This window comes from Triticum urartu, chromosome 1A (assembly GCF_056163025.1).
Source record: "Triticum urartu cultivar PI428250 chromosome 1A, HENAU_Tu73, whole genome shotgun sequence".
In the NCBI taxonomy this organism is placed as follows: domain Eukaryota; kingdom Viridiplantae; phylum Streptophyta; class Magnoliopsida; order Poales; family Poaceae; genus Triticum; species Triticum urartu.
In genome coordinates this window covers 104,498,788-104,520,683 of record NC_141873.1, presented here as the reverse complement: position 1 = coordinate 104,520,683, position 21,896 = coordinate 104,498,788, and positions in this window count along the sequence as shown.

Sequence of the window (21,896 nt, the reverse complement as noted above, 5' to 3'; positions counted from 1 at the left end):
CTCAGTCGCTGACGTCTAATAAGCTTCGGTTGATGTATACGACGTAGAACGCCCATACAATGCCCACGTGATGGCTAGTGCTATCAGGCCAGAGGCCCCTCAGATCAAATATCCAAATTGTAGTGGATTAGGAACACGCGGTTACAAGCAGAGACTCATGAAAGATGTGACCCCGTTGCCCCGTCTCGAGGACTTGTGGCAAGGGCTAGGAATGCCCGGCCATGCCTCGTAATTATCTCGCGGGCACCCTCCAGGTCAACCCGTCTCCACATCACTCGCGGGTAGCCCTCAGGATCGACCCGCCTTTTCAAGTAACAGTTGTAAATTCCAAGTATCCGTGTGTCCAAACATCAAGGGGAAAACCCGAGGAATCACCCCCGGTGAATTCCACTCGATGTAATCATCAAGGTGAACGTAAGAGGATCCACCCTCGAGGTTCACACTTGAGGGGTTTCACAACAGAGCCGTTTCGGAAGTGGTTAAGGAGGAAATCACCCTCGATGACCACGACCGAATAGCTACGCTACAGAGGTCTCACCAGGAGTGATGTAAGAGGTTCCACCCTCGGCACTCGATGGTAACTTCTGTAGAGTCGTACAACTAGGGGGGTGATTTGCGGTGTCGGGGCCTGGACGTCGATCATGTTGATCGAGTCATCGAATGTAAAGCGGGCAACTGGGACAAGGTGGGGGTCACTGATGGATCACTAACCAACCTATACTAAGAAGTTTAGGATAAGCATGTAAGGTAACAATAAGTAGGTAATAAAAACAGGCTATGCATCAGAGTAGGATCATACAAAAAGCAGTAGCAGTTCTAACGCAAAGCATGAGAGGGAAAGAAATGGTCAATATCGGAACGCTCAAGGAGGGCTTGCTTGCCTGGAAGCTCTGCTGAAAAGGAAGAAGTATCGTCGTCGACGTAGTCGATCACAAGGGCAGCATCGGTCTCGGGGTCTACCGGAGAGAAGAGGGGGAAGAAGCAGTAAATACAGAGCAAACAGAGGTACCATTAAGCATGACATGACGAAAAGCAGAACTAGGGTCGACCTAATGTAGTACTGCACGATATTGGTGAAGGGGGGGTTCAACCGGGAATGTTTTCCTGGTTCCAGACCTGTGTCAGACAGATGACCGGAGGGGGAAAGTTCCATGTTCAGATAGTTAGAGGCATCTGACAGGTAACGGACCTCGTGTTCGGATTCATCTCGTCGTTCTAAGCAACTTTCATGTACAAAGTATTTTCATCCGAGCTACGGATTATTTTCTACGATTTTTCAAAGATTTAAACAATATTCTGAATTTGTTATTAATTCGAAATTAAATAGCTATAATGCTATGGGTACCCAGCCCTATGTACACAGATTGTACACAGAGGATGACAGTGGGGCCTAGGGGTCCCAGTCGGCAGGTACAGTCAGCGTTGACTAGGTCAACGTTGACCAGTCAACAGAGTCAAAGGGCCCACATGTCATTGACTCTAGGTTTAGATTACTTAGCCTGAATTATCTTTAAACTAGGGGGACCACATGTCATTGTTACATGGGGGCTTAAAATAATTAAACTAATTTAATTAGGATGATTAGCACAAATCAGGGGATTAGGCCCCCTAATTAAGCAGGGCCGGCCCCACTAGTCAGGGACACGGCCGACCTCTCTGGCTGGCCTCGCACGGGCACAGGGGCGCCGGCGGGCACACAACAGGAGCCATGGCCGGGGCAGCGGTGTGCACAGGGTGGCTCGCCGGGGCAGCGGCGGACCCGGCCGACATAGAGGGGCGCCGGCGGCAAGGGAAGGCACGCGCGGCGGGCAACAGCGAGCGCTCGCGGGGTTGCAGCAACGACGTAGCAAGGGCGCGCAGCAACAAGCACGAGGCGCTGGTGCAGCGGCGGCAGCGCGGTCGCAACGGGCAAGCGACGGATGCGGCGTTGGCGGGGTCGCGGCGGGCGAAGGGACGGGCGATGCGTTGGCGGGAAGTGGCGCAGGGCTGGGCGTTCGCGGTGACTGCGGCCACTGGCCGGAGACCGAGTGGCTGCGAACGTCGGACTACAGCGGGGAAGACGGAAGGGGGAAGAGGGGAATCGGGGTGGCGCTCCCAGAGGGAGACGGAGGCGCGTCTGGCAGGGCGGAGGAGCTCCGGTGAGGTAGATCGGGCGCGGGGCAGCGGCGCCTGTAGGCGAGGAAGACACGTCGATCCCGGCGATGCAGTGCTTCCCTGCTCGAACTGGTAGAAGTAGCCGAAGGAGACGTCCATGGCGCACCTCCTGGACAACTTTTCAGGCGCCGGGGAAGTCGGTGGCCGCGACGACGACGACGTCCATGACTAGTAGCTCTCGGACAAACTTCCGAATCGAAAGAGAGAGAGAGACCGTGGGATTTGGGGCTAGGGTATTCGTCTACTGGGTCGGGGTGACCTTATCCTCCTTGTGGAGGTGATGGATGCTCGACAAGGCTGCCAGGGAGGCGTGGATGCCGCCCAATCCCCCCGCTCCCACTGTAGCGGGAGGTAGCAAGAGACGTGGAGGTGGGTTGGGCCTCCTCTTGTAGTAGTAGGCCTAAGTGTCTAGCATTTTCTTCATTTTTTTCTTTGAAACTTTCTGTTTTGATTTGTTTTAGATCCGAATAAAATTTGTTACATAAGAAACTTGTCTCATAAATACTTTGTAATATTGTGGAACTATCCACAGGGTTTTAGATTATTTTCGAAAGGCCTTAATTTCAGTTTGAATTTAAATGGACCACTTAAGCGTTGTTGGTCCACTGTTTGATTTTCTAGGGGGGAAATGGGAAGTTAAAAGAGGTTGGTTTCTACATGATAAATACTTAGGGATTATTTTCCAAAACACTAACTATTTTGTTTGCATTTTTGAAAAAGTGTAAATTTGACTTGCAATTTAATTTTGATTTTGAATTCGTTTTCAATCAATGGGCAATTAGCTTAGTAAGTAGGGTGACTTGGCATCATTAGCGTGGAGTTATTGTAGCATGATTCTCGGGGTGTTACAACCTACAATTCAGAAAAATATATTAGAACATATTATATTTGTGAGTGGAGAGAGTAAATGACATGGTGTCTTAGTTTTTAAACCTAGATAGGGTGGGTCTATTATGATAACACCCTTAAGACCTTATTCTGCACCTCAAAATGCTTATTCTGATAACACCGTACTCAACAGCCCCCGACCCACCCACCACCTCCCTCCTGTGACCCTCCCTCCCACACCATCGAACCACCTCTCTTCCCCAACTACCGTACCCCCTTGTCCCCCACTAACACTCCCCAATCCATCCCACCTTCTTCCTGTAGCCCCGCCCCGACGACTTCCTGTAGCCGCCGCGGCCCCCCAACTCCTTCGTCGGCCGACAACGGCTACCGCGCCGCCTCCTAGCCCTCGCACCGCCCGCCCCTAGCCTAGGCCGTCGACGCGCTGGCCGTCGCCAGCCCCACCCCCCGTCCTGCCGCCCGCCCCTCCCCTTCGCCCCATCCCAATCGCGTCGCCTCCCCGTCAACAGCTCCTCCGCCCTGCCCTCCCCTTACCCTTGATTCGGTCCACTCGCAGGCCGCGTTGCCGTCGCCGGGACTGAGATGAGCGGCGGCCGTTGCCCCAACGACCAGCTCCTCCAGATGGAGACGAGAACGGGGAGCAGGACACCTAGAGGGACCAGATCCAAAGTGCAGATGAGCGGTCGCCGCCTATCATCACCGGATCCAGCCGACATCGTGCCCCTACCTCCCTGGACTCGCTGGCGCGGCCACCCGACACCAACCCTGGATCCTCCTCCCTCGTGCTCACCCACCGGAGCGCCGCATCCTCCTGACCCCATTTCGTTTTCTCTGTGCAGTTCGGCGGCACGTAGACGTGCAGTGTGGTGGCACAGGGAAGACGACAATGGAGGACGATGGTGTGTGCCTTGTGGTTCGCCGAATCATCGTTTGCAGCTCACTTTTGCTAGTCTGTTTTGCAGCCCACTTTTGCTCGTCCCGACCAGTCGACAGGGCTCCTAGCTGACCACTCAAGATACTTTTGAAGTTCTATGATCGTGGTCATGCAGTCTATCACTTTGATTGAGTATGTAAAAATGGGGAAAGAGATGCAACCTAGATTCGAGTTATCTGCAGATTTGGAACATGAGAAAAATGCAGTTCCCTTGTTTCCAAAAAAGCAGCAAAAACGTTGAAGTTTTTTCATACAATTCACTCTGTTGTCGTAGTGCAGTAAAAAACATGAAGGAAATGCAGTGCATTTGGGTAAAAAAAGAAGCCCACTACGAAGGACTCTTCGGTATAGTTCATTTCAAACAAAAATGCATTTAAAAACTTTGTGGTTCCCTTATTGCAGTGCACAGGAAAGTAAAATTGCATTGGGAGTTGCAGTGCACTTCGTTGTCGCGTACACACGATGATTTTTCAGTCCGTTTGATGCAGTGTAGTTTCGGTCTGAAGCAGTGCACTTCATTCGTCACGTACACATGACAATTTTCAGTCCGTTTGATGCAGTGCACTTTTGGTCTAAAGCAGTGCACTCATTTGTCTGATGCAGTGCACTTCATTCGTCGCGTACACATGACAATTTTCAGTCTGTCAGATGCAGTGCGGTTTCAGTATGAAGCAGTGTACTCAACTGTCTGATGCAGTGCACACGACAATTTGGGTGTCGCAAAAAACAGGGTGTCCGCATTTCAGTAAAATCGAAACTGCCCTTAAACCGTAAGGAATTAGAGAGAGTGTTCTACATGAAAAAGTTGTGCCACGTCGATATCTTTCCAACGGCGTATCATTTGAATCATTTCGAGTAGAGGTTTGTGAAAAATTCATGAAAAACGGCCGCTACCTCTCGTTGTCAGCCGCATGATTTTCTAAATTAAGTAAAAACCATAAGGAATCTCGAGAACATTTCAACATATGAAAGTTGTGCCCTGTTCATAGCTTTCCAATGGCGTATCACATGCCTTGTTTCAGCAAACAGTTCAAAAACTGGAGCGAAAACAGTACGAAAATTGCTAAGAAGTCAAAAAAATAGAATTTCGCGATTTACTAAATTTAAAATTGCTCTTAAACCGTAACGAATTAGAGAAAATAATAGATATAAAAAAGATCCGCCTCGATGATATATCTTTCCAACGGTGTATCATTTGCTTCATTCCGACGAGCAGTTTAGAAAAAAACGGGAAAAACGCTCGTTGTCACTCGTCGTGCGCCACACCATTTTCAAAACTTCTCTTAAACCGTGAAGATTCTTGAAAAGTGTTCAACATGGCAAAGTTACGCCTAATCCATAGCTTCTCAACGGTATATTACACGTCTCGTTCCGATAAACGATTAAAAAACTAGAGTAAAAGAGGTATCGAAAAAACACCGCGTGCAGTTTTTTCTAACATGAAGTTCGCTAGTGTCTGTATTGCAGCACCCCTGCTACTGAAAGTGCAGTGCATTTGCGTTAAGCATGCAGTGTGGAAGTGTTATCAGAATAGTTATTCTGCTAATATTAGAAGAATAGACCGGCAGTGTGTGTGTGTGTATGTATATATATACACTATTCAAATCCTGGGATTAGAATAGTTATTTGGATCACGGCTCTATATAGGGCCCGAAGAGGCGTTCACGAACTCCCGAAGCCACGGAGAAAAAAAAGAAAACCCACCCAGTCCCGCACCTCCCGCCCCCTCCCCTTGCCCTTCCCCAAGAACCAGCCACCAGTCCGCCACCGGTCCTAAATCCGGCCGCCGCGCCGCTCCCTACCCGGATTCCGGCCGTCGCGACACCACCTCCCCCGGATCCGGCCACCGGACCGCCTCCTTCCCCCGGATTCGGCCGGGATTGATCCCACCGCCGCCTGCCGCCACCAAGAACCGGCGTGCGACCTCGACGCCGCCTCCCTCCATGAAGCGCCGGTGCCCGACCCCGTCACCTACCTCTGGTACGCCTCCGCTGCCACCTAGGGTGCCCCTGACATCGCCCAGCTCCTCCTCACGCGACGCCCCCTGTGACGCACGCCTCCTCGATGTTCTGCCCCGGACACGGACGCCTCCCTGTCCACCCTCCGGCGACCGAAACTACCTCTGCCCGCCGTAGTAGAGGACAGGCCCCATTCGTGGCCTCCCCTCCCCTCCGCCCGGGTGCGACCTTCCCTGCGCTCTGGCGCGGCCTGCCCTCCCCTCTGGTGCGACCTGCTCTCTGGTACGGCCCGCCCTCCTCTAGCGCGCCTACACCCTGCTCCGTCGGTGCAACGACCGAGCACCAGACCTCCCTCCTCTCTCCCACTAGGACGACATTACAGGTGGCTAGTGTCTGAAGTTCAGATGTATATTCATGGCCATGGGTGACGTTTTCTGGTGTAGTAGTGTAGCCGTGGCCTACATTTAACAATAGTAGATACGTATGTACTGATCGTGTGCTAGTTGTGACCCAGATTTACTTTGTTCTATCTCCCTTTGAGGAATGAAATTGCAGAGATATATTACTTTTGCTTGGAGCTCTCTGAAAATGTTCTTTGAAATGCTCTATGAAAATGTTGTTACTTTTCCTTGCTGCTTCCTTTTACTAGACTACGCTGAAACAATATTAGTAGTAGTATATTGTCATAGTATACGTTCAGATTTAGACAGAAGAAGTATGGTCATTTCTGCTACTGTCCTTGGGAGTGTATTTCCTCCATACCTCAAAACATGTTCATTTCTGTGATGTATGGCACATTTGCACACCTCTCTTCGTGGCACAAAAATTTAAATTGTGCTTGTCTTGCATATTTGCTTGCATGCTTGTGTGAACAAAGTGAGTAGTACATGTGACCATAGATGATAAATACACATATCCTATAAGCTAAACTAAAGCTTGCTACTTGTGTATGATCAGCTATATACATGTAAACGTCCCCTCGGGCACCTGAAGAGGTAGCCAATATCACCATGTTGTTATGATCTTGTTTGTTTGTATTGTATCTGCAATTTACATTGATCTTGTTGTCAAAGTTGGAAGTTCATAACTTAGAATTCCATTTTTGTTTGTTGTACTCTCAAACCAGTTATTGTACGCAATATCTCAAGTAAAATTCTACTCTCAAAAAGTATTAGTTGTGTCCATAAGAACGCAACATTTTTTCTATTTTCCTTTTCTTTTTTGTATATATAAAATGCATAAAACTTGAGTCGGTCAGGGACATATTATCGAGAAGTTCATGTATAAATGGACTTGTTAACTCTGAAAGTTTAAAATTAATAAAATGGAGAGGTCAAAGAAAATGAAAAACAAAAAAGTTCAAACAATTTCCATGGATTTCGATGGATCTTTCTGATATATAAAGAAAACTAGAAGTTCAAATTAAAATAAATGAGCGGTTCGATGTTTATTACAAACCTAGGAATTTTCTCATTACTAAAAGAAATAAAATGAAGAAGTTCAAATTTTAAAAATGGAGCAGTTTGATATTATATTTTAAAACTCAGATTTTTCTAGTTACTAAAGAAAAAACCAATAAGTTCAATTCAAAATAACGAAGAAGTTCAATTAGAAAAAGCATAGCAGTTTGATATTTACTTAAAAACTCGGATTTTTCTGATTACTAAAGAATAAAACCAACAAGTTCAATTGAAAATAACAAAGAAGTTCGATGTTTCTAACAAAACTCCAATTTTCACATAACTAAAAAAATACACATATAAGTTCAAATAAAAAAGTTAGAGAGGTTCGATGTCTATAAAAAACTCAGACTTTTTCCGTTACTAAAGCGAAAATAGAGAGAAGTTCAAATTGATAATAGCCAGAAGTTCATGTACTGCATGGTGTGCCTTTCGTATGAGAAAAAAATAATAATAAGGCAAAGTCCAAAAAATTTGTTGCTAGAAGTTCAAGTGCTCAGCCCGAGAAATTTTAAAAATTCTTGTGAGATAGGTTGAACAAAAAGACGTGACAGAAGTTCAAGGTGAAAACAACGAGAAGTTCAAGTACTACAATGAATGGATTTCAGGTGAGAATAAAAAGTATAGAAAAATAAAAGCTTAAAAGGTTTGTTGAAAGAAGTTCAAGTGCTCTGTCCGGGGAAGTTCTAAAATTCTTGTGAGAGAGGTTCACCTTGTATTTCCATGTTCGTAAAACACAAAAAAGAAATTGTTTTTTGCCTTTTAAAATAATTCTCTCAATCCACAAAGAAGTTCAGTTATTATTTGGGAGCAATTTGATTTCAAAAAGAAAATAAAAAATTCAAATTATAAAAATGGAAAAAGTTCTTGTACTACATGGTGTATTTAATATGAGAAAAATGAATAAAAAGGCAAGGTCCAAATTTGTTGTTGTTATAAGTTCAAGTCCTCGGTCGGATAAAGTTAAAAAAATTGTGAGAGAGGTTTGTACAAAAGGAATATCATTTGTGTAACACTGACCAATGAATGAGATAATTACAGACAAAAGTACGTCACAGAAGTTCAACGTGAAAATAGCACGAAGTTCAACTACTACACTGAATGAATTTTAGATGAAAAACTTTTAAAATCATCGCGAGTATGAAAAAACGATCAACACGTGAAAGTTGTGTGCTTACAGCAGCTATCCACCGGTATATTACTTGCTCAATTCCGTGAGTGTATGGAGAGCTACGAGCAAAAAAATCACGTGAAAAATAGAGTGACGCTTAGGTACATGCGCCGAGAAGTTCAAGTTCTTCACGCGGTGCATTTTCGAATAATCTGTTTCGCGATAAAGGCAGAACGAATGATCTTACCGTTTTCGAAATTACATGAAAATGGCTAAGAATCAGAGAAAACCATCAACATGGAAAAGTTTGGCATTTTCCGTAGCTTTTTAGCGGTATATTGTTTGCCTCATTCTAATAAAGTTTGTAGAAATTATGAGGAAAATACGGTTTTAGCCATTTTCAAAATTGACTTAAAACCGTAAGGAATTGGGAGAAACAATATATACAAAAGAGTTTCACATTTGTTCAAGCTTTCCAACGCCATATCATTTGCTGCATTCAGACGTAGGGTTAAAAATTAGCTCGAAAATACGAACTCGGTGGAACTTGTATCGTTTTCTAAATTACTTTTAAACCGTTCAAAATTAGAAAAAAAATTAACATGAAAAAGTAGCGCATTTTCATAAGCTTTCCAACTCCATATTATTTGCCACAATTGGATTAGCTGTTTAGAAATGGCATCAAAAATACGAACTAAGGTGGAAGGAGCGGTTTTACAGTAGCTTTCCAACGCCATATTATTTGCCTCATTCCGATAAACGGTTTAGAAATGCGATCGAAAATACTATTCACGTTTTTTGTATGAGGAAAAAACGGTTTTCAAAACTGCTCTTAAACCACTTACATTTTGCTAAAAATTTATCTTGGGTCATGATACTCATGTCCATATCTTTCCAATGGCATATAGCAAGCCCCATTTGGGCAAAGTTGGCAGAAGTTCAACCTAGCACAAAGGGAAGTTCAGGTCGAACAACTCAGGCAGTAAAATTGCAAAAAACGCGAGTTCATCACGACCCGAGTGCAAAATCCTCCAATGAGCGAGTTTCCTATTTAAAACCGGTATTTAGTTGCTAAAAACATTTCTAGATTACACTAACATCATATAGAACACGACTAAGCAGAATAATTCGCGGGGGGAGCCACGGTTGCGAAGATAGCCCAAAGATCGGGTTCGTACAGAGGGAAGTTCACGCGCGTTACTCAGGCAGTTCAGTTTGTGATCAGAATATTATTCTGATCCCGTGTATGTGTGTGTGTGTGTATTCTGATCACACTATTCTGATCACAACCTGACCTGCCCCGCTAGTAGTACGTTGAACTTCCTTGTGAACTAGGTTGAACTTCCACCAACATTGCCCAAATGGGGCTTGTGATATACCGTTGGAAAGCTATGGACCCCAATATCATGACCCAACTTACATTTTTGGCAAAATATAAGCGGTTTAAGAGCAGTTTTGAAAACCGTTTTTTCTTCGCACAAAAAACATGAATCGTATTTTCAATCGCATTTCTAAACCGTTTATCGGAATGATGCATATAATATGGCGTTGGAAAGCTGCTGCAAAACCGCTCCTTCCACATGTTGAAAGTTTTCTCTAATTCCCAATGGTTAAAGAGTAATTTGAAAAAACGTAAAATTTTGTAAACCGAACAGCTGAGTTTGTTTTTTCGATGTCATTTCTAAATGGCTAATCCAATGGAGGCATATGATATGGCGTTGGAAAGCTGATGAAAATGCACTACTTTTTCATCTTGAAAGTTTTTTTCTAATTTTGAATGGTTTAAGAGTAATTTAGAAAATGGTCCAAGTCCTACAGAGTTCGTATTTTCGAGCTAATTTTTTAACCATGCGTCCGAATGCAGCAAATGATATGGCGTTGGAAAGCTTGAACAAATGCGAAACTTTTCGATATATATTGTTTCTCCTAATTCATTACAGTTTTATGTCAGTTTTGAAAATGGCTATAAATGTATTTTCGTCGTAATTTTTACAAACTTTATCTGAATGGGGCAAATAATATACTGCTGAAAAGCTAAGGAAAATGCGAAACTTTTTCATGTTGATGGTTTTCTCTGATTCCTAGACGTTTCCAAGTAATTTTGAAAATGGCGAGATCATTCGTTCTGCCTTTATCGCGAAACAGATTCTTCGAAAATGCACCGCGTGAAGAACCTAAACTTCTCGGCAAATGTACCTGAACTTCACTCTGTTTTTCACGTGATTTTTTTGCTCGTAGCTCTCCATCCACTGCTCGTAGTTCTCCATCCACTCACCGGAGCAAATGACATACCGTTGGAAAGCTGATGTAAACACGCAACTTTCCCGTGTTGATCGTTTTTTCATACTCGTGACAATTTTAAAAGTTTTTCATCTCAAATTCATTCACTATAGTAGTTGAACTTCCTGCTGTTTTCACATTGAACTTCTATGATGTATTTTTCCTTTGTAATTTTCTCATCCATTTCGTCAGTGTTACACAAATGATATTCTTTTTATACAAACTTCTCTCACAATATTTTCTTAACTTTCTCCGATCGAGGACTTGACCTTACACAAATGATATTCCTGTCGTTTTGAAGTAAATTAGAGAAATGACGAGGTCATGATTTCTGCCTTCATTGCGAATGGAAACGCACTACGTGAAGTAGTTGAACTTCTCGGGTATGTCTGTTTGAACCTCACTTTGTTTTTGACGTGCTGTTTTTTGCACTGCGTGAAGTAGTTGAACTTCTGGGGCATGTCTGTTTGAACTTCACTATGTTTCACTCTTATTGTTTTTTTCTTGTATGAAATACACACCATGTAGTACGTGAACTTCTAGTTATTATCACTTTGAACTTCTCTTTGGTTTGAGAGAATTATTTTAAAACCCAAAAAACAACATATTTTTTTTTACGTATTTTGGACATCTAAATACACGGTGAACCTCTCTCACAAGAACTTTTTGAACTTTTCCTCACCGAGCACTTGAACTTCTAGCAACCATTTTTTTTCGTTTATGAGTTGTTTTTAAAAGTGCAAAAAATGGTGTTGTGTTTTTTATTTTTTGAACAAGTAAATCCTAGGTTTTAATAAACTCCGAACTTCTCTATTATTTTAATATGAACTTCACCTTTTTATATTTTTGAGTAAAGAATTGTATTCGATTTTTATACGGAAAAAATCGAACATAGAAATACAAGGTGAATCTCTCCCGCAAGAATTTTTTAACTTCTCCGGACAGAGCACTTGAATTTCTTTCAACAAATCTTTTAAGCTTTTATTTTTCTACACTTTTATTTCTCACCTGAAAATGTATTCTTTGCAGTACTTGAACTTCTCGTTGTTTTCACTATGAACTTCTGTCACATTTTTTTGTATATTTCAAATTACACGCAATTGAAGGTCGGACGTCATGTTTTGCCATTTTAAAACATGTAATTGGAGGTTGGACATCCCGCAATATAAATTTGAACTTCTCCATTTTTTTTAAATGTAGAAACACCATTTTTTATAAAATTTTCAAACTGCTCCATTTTTTATTTTTGAACTTATTGATTTATTCCATAATAATAGGCAAAATCACAGGTTTGTAATAAACATTGAACCACCCTGTTATTTAAATTTGAACTTCAATATATTTTATAGAAATGGTTAAACTTACAAAGCAAAATTATAGTTTTTTCCACTTTCTACGATTTGTTTTTTGTCTCGTGACATTTTTAGGCATTTTTTGCTATTGGTGAAATGGCCTATGCGTTCCTTTTTTAAAATTGATGGTTTTTTTCAGTATGTGGGTACACGTGAACTTAGGAATTTTTGAAACATGAACTTCGCATGCTATTGAAATTCAAGAAAATTACACACAAAAATACACATACACTTTGTGTGCTACGTGCACAACCTATACATCATCAAGTGTAGCACACCAATACATCATCAAGCTAGGTACCAACATACAAAAATAGTGTAACAGGAAAATTCCTTGCAAATTGTTTTTGTACAGTCATTTTTTTTTCAAATTCATCGTCATTTTTAAGCCCTTTTTATAAAATGCCAAAACGACATCATCCTTTTTGTAACATGAAAAATCAGAATTTTTTATAGACATCAAATTGCTCTACTTTTAAAATTCGAAATTGTGTGTGTATTTTTTCATACAAAGGGAATAAGTGAGTTTTCATCCATAAACGCGGAGTTTTTTTTAGTAAATGTCGAACTTCTTTGTTATTTCTAAATAAACTTCTTGGTTTATTCGTTAGTAACGGAAAAAATTCAAGTTTTTGTAATAAATATCGAACTGCCTCATTTTTTGAAATTGAACTTCTTGGTTTATTATTTAGTAACGAGGAAAATTTAGGTTTTTCATATACATTGAACTATTCCATTTTTTTAAATTAAGCTTCTTGGTTTTTTCAATTTGGACTCCTTGGTGTTATTCATTTGTAATGGAAGAAATACTAATTTGTAATAAACATCGTAAGAGTTCTTGGTTATTTTGAACTTAATTTCTTGGTTTATTCATTAGTAACGGGAAAAATTAGAGTTTTTGTAATAAATATTAAACTGCTCCCTTTTTTCAATTGAACTTCTTGGTTTATTATTTAGTAACGAGGAAAATCTAGGTTTTTAACTTATGTTTTTTGTATGTATAAACTTCTGATTTATTTAAAAAAATAAAGGAAAAGCATACACATAGCACGAGCACACCGAACGCACCACACACACAAACCACATGAACGCACACACGCCCATCTTATATAAAGAATTGGTTGGTGACACACTGTCGGCTTTCCTAGTTTGCTAAGTTGGTACCATTATCTCAAAATGATGTTCAGTGGTGATTTTCCTTCTGTGTTGGTAGTAGCGGGACTTCACAAATTCACCAAACATGTTAGTTACTAGAGAGGAAAAAAAATCACGCGTGCGTAGGGAGCAGTGTGTGTGTGTGAGGCGCTACCAGATTGAATGCCACATTGCCGAGATTGGCCATGCACAACTCGTACATTTTCGCTCGCTTTTACATCTTGCATGCATTCGAGAACAAAATTGTGTTGCAAACATATGTCATTTCTTTTAACAAATTTTCTGTGTGCTTGTCCAACCGTGATGAAACCCAGATCAGGATAAAGAGCCCTTGCTCAACTCTCACGTTTGACGGCAAGGGAAAGCAAGGGGAGCTGTCGCGCGAAGGTTCAGGGCCCATCGCTGGCACGTGAGGCCCAGCCGTTGCTCGGGTTTTACACGATAGCTCGTCGGCAGATGGCCCGTATCAGCGACGCATAATGATGAAAGACACCGCTGGCACCCCTTGAAGGTCAGGTAGGCATCCCTGGAAGTTCGGGTATTGGGATGGTGCGGATCCGCGTCGGCGGCGCACGGTTGGTCAGATTCGTGGAGGAGCAAGAGGCTCCGGCCGATGTAGCTGACAGCAACTGCACCGCCGGTATTTTTCTTCTGCAAACTTCCAGTCTTCTCATATTACTTGAACCTCTAAAATTATACTTATTGAACTTCGTGTGGTTTTCCGATGAACTCGCCAGCATTTTGTTTGTTGAATTTCGTTTTGGTTTCCAAGGCTTTTTAAACGTACGAAATTTACTGTGTTTTCAATGGATTTCGGATTACAACAAGCACCTATGGAGCATCCGCACTTTGCACAACTAATTTTGACCGTAAGTGCTATTTTTGTGCACTTTAAAAATACATATAACAAGGTGCCAGACTACAGAAAAGACCAAATCCAAAATGCTCCCGTATACTGTACAAAACTGAAAGTCAAGTACGGCCAAACATCAAGACCAAAATTCAGAAACCTACAACACTATACCACTACTGAATCTATACGGCCAACTAGTATTAGTATATTCGAACTACCCGTGATGGAGCACCTGGCCGTTAGGAGAATTACAGGCTGCGCGTACCGCAGCACAGCTTGGCACTGCTCCCTCAGCCTAGCTGCATAGCAGCCGTAGGCGACCTCGTGGGCGGCGGCGGCCTCGAGCGCTGGAACCAAGTCGTCTACAGAGCCCACCATGGTCGTGGGACACCATGGAGCCAGGTCGTTTGCAGAGGAGCTCGACGGTGGCCTACTCTAAATCCATACTTTTCATACAACAGACACCATGTCATTTTTTCCTGCTAATCCACATTCCCATGGTAATACGAGGTGCAGTTCAGGTTCAGATGCCCGAATGGACCAATGTCCGATAGTGAGATAGAAATGAACTCTCGCCAGGAATCCACCTAAAGGACGAATGGGAGGGAGGAGCTCATTGTGGATGCGCCGTGCTGGGGGAGAAAACACGAGAGAAGGAGACTGGCTACTGGTGGCCTGTGGGTCGTGCCACCAGCGGTGGTGGGTGGCGCACCGACCAGATCAGGTTGGACCTGCGCGCGTAGCTCCACTCTTCCGCCTCCACCCAGACGCGCGCGCGGCTCCACTCTGCTGTCAAGCAAGTAGATCGGGCGGGAGCTCCTCTGCTCAGTTGAGGCTGCTCGGAGGTGGGGATAACACCGCCGCCCGCCTGGAACAACGACGACGACACAGCTACTCGAGGCGATGGCGGGATCTTCTTTCCATGGATGGGCATGGCGACGACATCCTGCGGACCTCGGCGGCGGTGGGAAACAAGGAGCACGGGCCGATGGACCTCGACGGCGGCGCCTGGTGGAGGTTCGCACGGGGGTAATAGGGAGGGTATTCGTGAGGAGGTGCAGGGAAGCAGGTGCGGCGCACTTGGGAAGGCGGACGGTGGCGCGCCAAGCAGCGGTGGGGATGGCGGCTGGCGGCGGGCTGAGTGGTTGCGGTGCGGGGAGGGAGGCGATAGGGTGGGAGAGATCCGAGGATAGGGTGGGCCAGGCTTTTTTTCCTACGGACTGGTTCGGGAGCATCCGCCTCACGTGTATATATAGGCCACTCCGTGATCTAAATAGTTATTTTAATGCCATACTCATAATAGTGTTGTCCTATATATATAGAGAGAGAGGGGGGGGGGTTTACATATACATAAACACTATTCTGATCACGGGATCAGAATAAACACTATATATATATATGCGTAAACCCCTCTCTCTCTCGAGAGAGGTTTTACGGAGGAGAGGATGAAATGAGAACCTTAGGTTCTTTTTAAGTAGTAGAGAAGAGATTCTTGGTCACTAAGCGATCACCCAATAAAAAACTGTCTTGATTATTTGTCAAATTACTACCTATTTGTGAGTTGCCACAATTTGATATCCCTAAAGTAAGAGTTGATGTTCTAGCCCACAAAGTAGAATTTGAGATGTGGTACTTTCATTAGTTGAATCATATCTAGAAAATAAGTCACATGCTTCCATATATAATGCTCCTAGCATAATCATGTTCCAAAAATTTGATGATGTTTATTTGTGAAATTGCTACTTTTTTGTTACGGTTTTGCTGAATTTGGTAAATAGGAGTGGATGTTGCTGCCCCCATATTATCATTTGAGATATGTGTTTGCGACCTAATGGAGCTCCACTCCACTCCCTCCAGATTGGACTAGCTATGCAAGGTAGGTGCTTTGTCGATGGAGATGTGCACGCCACCAGCCCATGCACCGAGCCCTTTGCTTGCTGCCCTGGGCTCGATGATGAGCTGCGTACGCCATTAACCCATGCACCACCCCCAAGTCCTCTATTTTGGGCCTGATGGAACCCACATGCCCATCTTCATGCCACGCTTCCCAACCCGATAGTCCTGCAAAGAAACCCAAAGAGTCCGAGCAATAACCCAACCAGGTCGCCCACAACAAGGAGGGAAACACTCGCTAGGGTCACTGACTTTGACATCAACCAACCCAGTCCGCATGCGAGTGCCAATAAAATGGTCATGCACATCGCCTAGCTCATGGAAAGGCTTCTTTGCCAATAAATGTGAGTCATTGGTGAGGGTGAATAGGTCAATCAGGAAGTGAATGCCGCTTTGTGGCGTTGTTCCAGACGAGACCGCTAGACATAGTGACCATGGCACTTCGGGTGCTTTTGCAACTTGATGCGATTTGGCGACAAACATGGAGGTTGTTTTGATGGAGCATGGTGGTGATGGTGGTCGAGAGATGCCATCGTCGATAAGTGAGTATGTCATCGAGACACGCTGATTGCCTTGGTTCATTTGATGATGTAGTTTAGTTCCTATGTTAGACATCAATCATTCGGGGCGCCTGATTATAGTTGTTGTTGTGTGCAGCTACTTATTGTCGCCCTGGAGAGGCACTGTGGACTTCTACCAGAGTTGTGTCCTTGACTGTTCGACTTTGCTCAATGTCAACCTCAGTTTTTTGAATTGGGTTGTGCAGGCTCAATTTCCAAAATAGGAGAGCCACTATCAATGAAACCATTGCTGCCTTTTGATACGTATCCAACGTATCTATAATTTTTGATTGCTCCATGCTATGTTATCTACTGTTTTGGGCAATATTGGGCTTTATTATCCACTTTTATATTATTTTTGGGACTAACCTATTAACCGGAGGCCTAGCCCAGAATTGCTGTTTTTTTGCCTATTTCAGTGTTTCGAAGAAAAGGAATATCAAACAGAGTCAAAATGGAACGAAATCAACTGGAGAAGTTATTTTTGGAAGGAAAGCTACCGGATGGACTTGGACCCCATGTCGGGAGCCAAGGGAGGTGCTCACGAGGGTGGGGGGCGCCCCCCCAGGGCGCGCCCCCTGCCTCGTGGGGCCCCCGAAGCTCCACCGACGTACTTCATGCACCCATATATACTCACGTACCCTAAAACTTCCAAAACATACAATAGATCAGGAGTTCCGCCGCCAGAAGCCTCCGTAGCCACCGAAAACCAATCTAGACCTGTTCCGGCACCCTGCCGGAGGGGGCAATGCCTCTCCAGTGGCCATCTTCATAATCCCGGCGCTCTCCATGACGAGGAGGGAGTAGTTCTCCCTCAGGGCTGAGGGTATGTACCAGTAGCTATGTGTTTGATCTCTCTCTCTCGTGTTCTTGAGGTGATACGATCTTGATGTGTCGCGAGCTTTGCTATTATAGTTGGATCCTATGATGTTTTCTCCCCCCTCTACTCTCTTGTAATGGATTGAGTTTCCCCTTTGAAGTTATCTTATCGGATTGAGTCTTTATAGATTTGAGAACACTTGATGTATGTCTTGCGGTGCGTATCTGTGGTGACAATGGGATATCACGTGATTCACTTGATGTATGTTTTGGTGATCAACTTGCGGGTTCCGCCCACGAACCTATGCATAGGGGTTGGCACACGTTTTCGCCGTGATTCTCCAGTAGAACTTTGGGGCACTCTTTAAGGTTCTATGTGTTGGTTGAATAGATGAATCTGAGATTGTGTGATGCATATCGTATAATCATACCCACGGATACTTGAGGTGACATTGGAGTATCTAGGTGACATTATGGTTTTGGTTGATTTGTGTCTTAAGGTGTTATTCTAGTACGAACTCTAGGGCTGTTTGTGACACTTATAGGAATAGCCCAACGGAATTAAGGAGACACAAAAGCTCAAGCTTGGGGATGCCCAAGGCACCCCAAGATAATATCTCATGAAGTCTCAAGCGTCTAAGCTTGGGGATGCCCCGGTTGGCATCCCACCTTTCTTCTTCAACAACTATCGGTTAGTATCGGTTGATCCTAAGTTTTTGCTTCTTCACATGATGTTTGCTATTCTTAGATGTCATTTTATTTTGCTTTGCTTGCTATTTGAATAAATTATCAAGATCTGAAATTATTAAATGTTAGAGACTCTTCACATAGTTGCATAATTATTCAACTACTCATTGATATTCACTTATATCTTTCGGAGTAGTTTGTCATTTTGCTCTAGTGCTTCACTTATATCTTTTAGAGCATGGTGGTAGTTTTATTTTGAAGAAATAGATGAACTCTCATGATTCACTTATATTATTTTGAGAGTCTTAAATAGCATGGTAATTTGCTTAAAATCCTAATATGCTAGGTATTCAAGATTAGCAAAATTTTCTTATGAGTGTTTTGAATACTAAGAGAAGTTTGATTCTTGATGATTGTTTTGAGATATGGAGGTAATAATATAAAAGTCGTGCTAGTTGAGTAGTTGTGAATTTGAGAAGTGCTTGTGTTGAAGTTTGCAAGTCACGTAGCATGCACGTATGGTAAATGTTGTGTAACAAATTTGAAACATGAGGTGTTATTTGATTGTCCTCCTTATGAGTGGCGGTCGGGGACGAGCGATGGTCTTTTCCTACCAATCTATCCCCCTAGGAGCATGCGCGTAGTGCCGAGGTTTTTGATGACTTGTAGATTTTTGCAATAAGTATGTGAGTTCTTTATGACTAATGTTGAGTCCATGGATTATACGCACTCTCACCCTTCCATCCTTGCTAGCCTCTTCGGTACCGTGCATTGCCCTTTCTCACATTGAGAGTTGGTGCAAACTTCGCCGGTGCATCCAAACCCCGTGATATGATATGCTCTATCACACATAAACCTCCTTATATCTTCCTCAAAACAGCCACCATACCTACCTATTATGGTATTTCCATAGCCATTCCGAGATATATTACCATGCAACTTTCCACCATTCCGTTTATCATGACACATTCATCATTGTCATATTGCTTAGCATGATCATGTAGTTGACATAGTATTTGTGGCAAAGCCACCATTCATAATTCTTTCATACATGTCACTCTTGATTCATTGCATATCCCGGTACACCGCCGGAGGCATTCATACAGAGTCATCTTTGTTCTAGTATCGAGTTGTAATCATTGAGTTGTAAATAAATAGAAGTGTGATGATCATCATTATTAGAGCATTGTCCCAAGTGAGGAATAAAAAAAAGAGAAAGGCCATAAAAAAGAGAAGGACCAAAAATAGAGAAAGGCCATAAAAAAGAGAAGGCCCAAAAAAATGAAAATGAGAGAAAAAGAGAGAAGGGACAATGCTACTATCCTTTTGCCACACTTGTGCTTCAAAGTAGCACCATAATCTTCATGATAGAGAGTCTCTTGTTTTTTCACTTTCATATACTAGTGGGAATTTTTCATTATGGAACTTGGCTTGTATATTCCAACAATGGGCCTCCTCAAGCACCCTAGGATCTTCGTGAGCAAGCAAGTTGGATGCACACCCACTAGTTTCTTTTGTTGATCTTTCATACATTTATAGCTCTAGTGCATCCGTTGCATGGCAATCCCTACTCCTTGCATTAACATCAATCGGTGTGCATCTCCATAGCCCATTGATTAGCCTCGTTGATGTGAGACTTTCTCCTTTTTTGTCTTCTCCACATAACCCCCTCATTATATTCTATTCCACCCATAGTGCTATGTCCATGGCTCGCGCTCATGTATTGCGTGAAAGTTTATGAGTTTGAGATTACTAAATTATGAAACAATTGTTCGGCTTGTCATTGGGGTTGTGCATGATGAGAGCATTCTTGTGTGACGAAAATGAAACATGACTAAACTATATGATTTTGTAGGGATGAACTTTCTTTGGCCATGTTATTTTGAGAAGACATAATTTCTTAGTTAGTATGCTTGAAGTATTATCATTTTTATGTCAATATGAACTTTTGTCTTGAATCTTTCGGATCTGAATATTCATACCACAATTAAGAAGAATTACATTGAAATTATGCCAACTAGCATTCCACATCAAAAATTCTTTCTTTTATCATTTACCTACTCGGGGACGAGCAGGAATTAAGCTTGGGGATGCTTGATACGTCTCCAACGTATCTATAACTTTTGATTGCTCCATGCTATGTTATCTACTATTTTGGGCAATATTGGGCTTTATTATCCACTTTTATATTATTTTTGGGACTAACCTATTAATCGGAGGCCCAACCCAGAATTGTTGTTTTTTTGCCTATTTCAGTGTTTCGAAGAAAAGGAATATCAAACGGAGTCGAAACGGAAGGAAATCAACTGGAGAAGTTATTTTTGGAAGGAAAGCTACTGGATGGACTTGGACCCCACGTCAGGAGCCAAGGGAGGTGCTCACGAGGGTGGGGGGCGCTCCCCCTAGGGCGAGCCCCCTGCCTCGTGGGGCCTCCGAAGCTCCACCGACGTACTTCCTGCACCCATATATACTCACGTACCCCAAAACCTTCCAGAACATACAATAGATCGAGAGTTCCGCCGCCAGAAGCCTCCGTAGCCATTGAAAACCAATCTAGACCCGTTCTGGCACCCTTCCGGAGGTGGCAATCCCTCTCCGGTGGCCATCTTCATCATCCCGGCGCTCTCCATGATGAGGAGGGAGTAGTTCTCCCTCGGGGCTGAGGGTATGTACCCGTAGCTATGTGTTTGATCTCTCTCTCTCTCTCTCTCTCGTGTTCTTGAGGTGATACGATCTTGATGTATCGCGAGCTTTGCTATTATAGTTGGATCCTATGATGTTTTCTCCCCCCTCTACTCTCTTGTCATGGATTGAGTTTCCCCTTTGAAGTTATCTTATCGGATTGAGTCTTTATAGATTTGAGAACACTTGATGTATGTCTTGTCGTGCGTATCTGTGGTGACAATGGGATATCACGTGATTCACTTAATGTATGTTTTGGTGATCAACTTGCGGGTTCCGCCCATGAACCTATGCATAGGGGTTGGCACACGTTTTCGTCATGATTCTCCGGTAGAACTTTGGGGCACTCTTTGAGGTTCTATGTGTTGGTTGAATAGATGAATCTGAGATTGTGTGATGCATATCGTATAATCATACCCACGGATACTTGAGGTGACATTGGAGTATCTAGGTGACATTAGGGTTTTGGTTGATTTGTGTCTTAAGGTGTTATTCTAGTACAAATATGTACACTTGGGAGAAATAAGCAAAGCAACCGAACCATGTCCAAGCTTGATGGCTTCTTTTGCAATGAAGATTGGGATATCACTTTTGACAAGAACATTATGAATGCCCTGTCGGAGTAATGGGCCACGGGTAGGCTAACCCGAGTCCCAGAACCTTTCAAGACATCGGGGCAGGCTGCGCCCCTCAAGACCCCAGGACAAAGAGCCGCCTTCTGAGAAGTCGGCGGCGAGGCAACAGACTGGCCACTCGCGGCCGAGTCCCAGGAACGACTTCAGGATAAGCCGACTCCTGACTGACGACTTCACGAGAAGCCGGCCTTGGGGAGTCGGCCCGCGACTCCGGCAAAACCCCATGCCCTCATCAAGAGGGACAGGACAGGGGAGTGGCTATAGTGAAGACTGCTCCCACCCCTTTCCAAAGGCAGGCATGGCCACAGTACGCCGTACCCGCGGAGATCTCCATGCGGTGTGGCACTGTTGCCATGCTGGCCCTGACATCAGCACCGGTGGACCAAATCCTGCGCCCACGACGGCTTGTCTATATGACCTTTGGGCGGTGGGTCCCACCGGCCAGCGGGATCCCAGAAGACGGCAAGTGCGCCACCAGTCGGACCCGTTGGGAGTCGCGCCCCGAGAGTTGGCC